The sequence below is a fragment of the Eptatretus burgeri genome, chromosome 2 (assembly GCF_056783735.1).
Source record: "Eptatretus burgeri isolate ZD-2024b chromosome 2, Ebu_testis_v1, whole genome shotgun sequence".
NCBI lineage: Eukaryota > Metazoa > Chordata > Myxini > Myxiniformes > Myxinidae > Eptatretus > Eptatretus burgeri.
Window position 1 is genome coordinate 105,801,340 of NC_140962.1, and position 5,000 is coordinate 105,806,339.

Genomic DNA, 5,000 nt, shown 5'->3' on the forward strand with positions numbered 1-5,000 from the left:
TCTTGGTGAATTGCAAGACAACAACGAGAGACCATTTCCCCCCATACACAGCATGGGCAAGATGGACACTATGTGCTCTTCCTGTGGCGCGTACATGTGGAAAGCTGAACTGCATTCCGGTTGCCTCGGGGTGAACGCAAAATTTTCCACCTGCTGTATGCAAGGAAAAAAATTTCTTCCCAACATTAGTGAACCACCTCCTCTCTTGCAACACCTTTTCAATGACTGCACACCTGAAAAAAGGGATTTTCGATCCAACATTCGGGCATACAACTCGAGTTTAGCGTTCGTGTCATGGGGGTACAGGAAGATGTGTTACCTACAAGGGGCCCATATACGTTCAGAATCCATGGCAGTGTTTATCATAGAATCGGACATTTTTTTTCCCCGAGAAAGGTAAACCGCCAAAGTTTTCGCAAATCTATATCTACGACACCACCAACGAAATCGCTCATCGAACAGCATGGAACAGCGACCTGCACCATGATTTGCTTCAAAAGCTACAGGCAGTACTGCATGACTGTAATCCGTTTGTAAGTGCTTATAAGCAAGCCGCCGAATTACTGGAACAAGAAGAAAATGATTCCATGAAGTTCGTTTGAGAGCGGACCCAATGGCAGCAGAAGTCGCGGTTATCTTACCGGGAAGTGCTGATGTTCCATCGCACCGCGACATCGTTTTGTCCAAGTGGTCAAGCCTGGATCTGGAAAATCGTGACATTATCCGCATCAATAAGACCCACCCCAATTATGACCCTCTTCATTACGTGTTGCTACTACCACATGGAGATCTGGGCTGGACATTTACCATCAATAAATAAGATGGCAAATGCGTCAGTACTATGGAGTTTCATGCTTACCACTTGATGGTTGGAAGTAACTTTAATATAATACTACGTAGTGGTAGATTACTACAACAATATATTGTCTATCAATACATAAAGGTTGAACAAGGACGCCTGAATTACGTCTACCACAATCAACGGCAATTGCGGGCAGAGCTGTATCAAGGATTATCTGATGCAGTCACCGCTGGAGATACTGACGGTGCCTCAATTGGTTGATGAGTTGTCCTTCTGTCATCATTTACTGGAAGCCCACAAAATATGCATCAACTGTATCAGGATTCGATGGCTATCGTTCGGCAATACTCAAAACCTGACCTCTTCATAACGCTTACGTGCAACCCCAAATGGGAAGAAATCCAGAATGCGTTATTCCCTAATCAGGTTGCCGCTGATCGACCAGACATCGTAGCCAGAGTTTTCAATCAAAAGAAGAAGGCTTTCCTCCACGATATTATGGTTGGTCAAATATTCGGAAAGGTTCTCACATACGTCTGCATAGTGGAATTTCAGAAACGAGGACTGCCTCACCTTCACACGTCGGTGTGTCTCCACCAAGAAAGTAAGCCTCGATCACTGGACCATGACAAATTCGTCATGGCAGAAATACCTGACCCATCGCAGACTCGATTGCATAACGTGATCATGCAGAACATGATACACGGACCATGCGGCATGGCTAATCCTCAATCGCCTTGCATGGAACAAGGCAAATGCACTAAACAATTCCCGAAGCAATTCTGCGAAACGACGCGAAACACGCACGATGGCTACCCGTTACCAGAAGAAAGGATTCCGGACCTCAGGTACAAAAAAAACGGAGTGAACGTTGATAACCGCTGGGTCATTCCTTATAACCCGTACCTGTCCTTCAAATATAACGCCCACATCAATGTTGAAGTTTGCTCGACGGTCATGGCAGTCAAGTATCTCTACAAATATGTCTATGAAGGACCAGATCGTATTATGGCCGCTGTATGTGAAGATGATAAACAACAAACTGACAACGACATGAATGAGATCAACCGGTTTGTGGACGCGAGGTACGTTTCCGCATGCGAAGGCTGCTGGCGTTTGTTCCACGACATGAACGATCACCGTCTATTCAACGTTTGGATATCCATCTTCCGAACCAAAATAGAATCGTCTGTGTTCCTGGACAGGCTGCAGAAGCTTTAGACCATGCCAAAGAAACAACCCTCACCGCATGGTATATCTGTAACCGCAACTACCCCGGAGCCCGTTCTGCTCCACACCACGAGTTCCCAGAACACTTCACGTGGAACAGCACGACGTGCTAATGGTCACCTCGGAAACGGAAAACACAATTGGACGCTTATACAGTGCCAGTCCATCCGAAGGCAAACGATTCAATCTTCGTTCGCTACTGCATCATTCACCTGGATGTACATCATTCGAAGATCTACGACGACTCCCTGACGGCACCATTGTGGACACATTCAGAGCGACAGCATTGGCTCGAGGATTCTTGGAAGGCGACCGCGAATGGCATGACTGCTTCGAAAAGGCCACCATGTCAGGTTTCCCGACTCAACTGCGCACTCTCTTCGTCACTATTCTCTTATTCTGCCAACCTGCCCAACCTGCACAATTATTCTCCTCATTCGGACAATGTTTTAGTGAGGACATACTCAACAATGCTATCCAGACTGGCATTACATTGACTGACGACAAATTAAACAACAGGACCCGAGGAGCCATCGAGGAACTCCTGCGCCACCATGGGAAATCATTGCAAGATTACCCTGAGATGCCCCAACTCAGCCACGCGACCGATGCCGAACATGATCCATTCTATTTTCTCATGACTAACTATGATGTTCAAGCAGAAAAAAATAAGGCGGATCACAACTGCAGACTCCTCAATCAAGATCAAAGGGTAGTATACGAAGCGGTGATGGAAAAATATGACAATGAATAATGGGGCAGTGTTCTTTGTCGATGGCCCCGGGGGCACTGGAAAAACGTTTCTTTACAACACCATCCTACACAGTGTTCGTTCCATGAAGCTCACCGCACTCGCTGTAGCATCTTCCGGGATAGCGGCTGAGTCGTTGGACGGAGGTCGAACTGCTCATTCTCAGTTCAAAATACATATACCTATACAGCCACACAGCAAATGCAATATTCCAAAGAACACTGATCAAAGGAGCGTCTGTCATAATCTGGGATGAAGCTCCAATGATGCACAAGCAGGTCTTCGAATGCTTGCATCCCTCATTGTGCGACATTATGGAGACGGAAAAGTCTTTCAGAGACTTGATCGTCCTATTGGGTGATGATTTCAGACAAGTGTTACCAGTCATCAGACATGGACGTGAGGCAGACATTGTCAAAAGTAACCTGAAGAGATCGTTCCTCTGGCAGGAGGTTCAATTATTTCACCTCACCATTAACATGCGAGCTCTGATGGGCCCGTCTCACCAAAACCAATCTGTCAACGATTTTCAGACTTTCTTGCTGTCGATTGGAGATGGCAGAAAACCTACAAATCCAGATGTAGGGAAGTGCAAAATACACCTGTCGTCAGAAATCTGCATTGATCCCGTTATTGGTGGCGTCAACGAGCTCATCAGGTCTGTTTTCCCCGACTTGACTACAATCAACTACAGCAGAGCAATACTGTGTCTGACAAACGAAGATGTTGACATGATCAACAATAAAGTTTTACAAAACCTTCCCGGCTGGTGAAACGCAGACATATCTCAGTGCTGACAGCGTATCTGATCCAGGACAGACGTACCTCTGTCCGACGGAGTTCTTAAACTCAATAACACCAACGGGTTTACCAACACAAACTCTGTCTTAGAGTGTCCACCCCAATAATACTGCTCAGAAATTTGGACCCGCGTCATGGATTACTGAACGGAATGAGACTGCGCATAATCAGCCTTGGAAGCCGGCTGATCGAGGCCGAGATCATGACCGGCAAAAAGACAGGCAAATGCATCTGCATTTCCAGAATAACTCTTACCCCATCGGACTCTGGACTGCCTTTTGATCGACGACGATGCCAATTCCCAATACGACCAGTGTATGTGATGACCATCAACAAGAGCCAGGGACAAAATCACTTTCGTGGCCATTCATCTGACCAATCCCGTCTTCTCAGACGATCAGTTGTATATTGCGTTATCGCGTGCGCAATGGAAGGAGTGAATCAAAATGCTACCAAAACTGAGTCAACCCAACAATGGCTTCTACAACACGGATTACATCGTTTACAGTGGACTGGGAAAACACCAGTAAGTATGCTTTGCTTTTTTCGAAAACAGGCACTCATTTCATGATATGCAATACATATATATATATATATATATATATATATATATATATATATATATATATATATATATGTACAGGGGGCTGCAAAAGTAGGTATACAGTAAGGTAGGAATATATATATATATATATATATATATATATATATATATATATATATATATATATATATACATATATATATATATATATATACATACACATACACATATATATATACATACACATATATATATACATACACATATATATATATATATATATACATATATATATGTATATATATATTGTTACGAATTTGCGCCCGCCGGCGTACGGACAGCCGCTTTAGCCAATGGCGGCCGTCTCGCCCACCGAACGGACAATTCAGTCGCGACTTTCCGGAACAACGCAGGAAACCAGTCACGGGTGTGCTCCAAGCGCACACCACGGCCTAGTCAACACTCTACCGGCGCGCGACAGGGTCAATCGCCGAATTATCGCTATACCTAAGTATTCGCATGGGCAGAACACCGAGAGACCGTACCTCAGAGAGGTCTGCTTGGACACAAACCGCTTAAGCGGTTCATTCCGTTCTGGGATAACCGAGCAGTGTATTATCGCGAGACCTCGCTGGACCCAATTATTTTATCGGCGATTAAAAAGCCCGCTATTATTCTGAAGGCAAGATAGCAGTTCAATGGGGAAAGAGGACACAACGAATGGGTTAACATTTAAACACGCACATTTATTCACACACATATGCAGTCAGGTATGCAAAACACCAATATGCACGTATACAGAAAAGCAATGGAATTGGCGGTGTGGGGGAAAAATTTATAATAATGTATTCTAAATTGTAACAAATGGAGTT

General features: G+C 44.6%; 1 long non-coding RNA gene across 2 annotated transcripts in view; it reads left to right on the forward strand.

The window, feature by feature from the left end:
- The window catches only part of LOC147032743 (uncharacterized), an 83,669-nt gene that overhangs the window by 25,538 nt on the left and 53,131 nt on the right, over positions 1-5,000 (forward strand). The gene's annotated exons all lie outside the window — the stretch shown is intronic.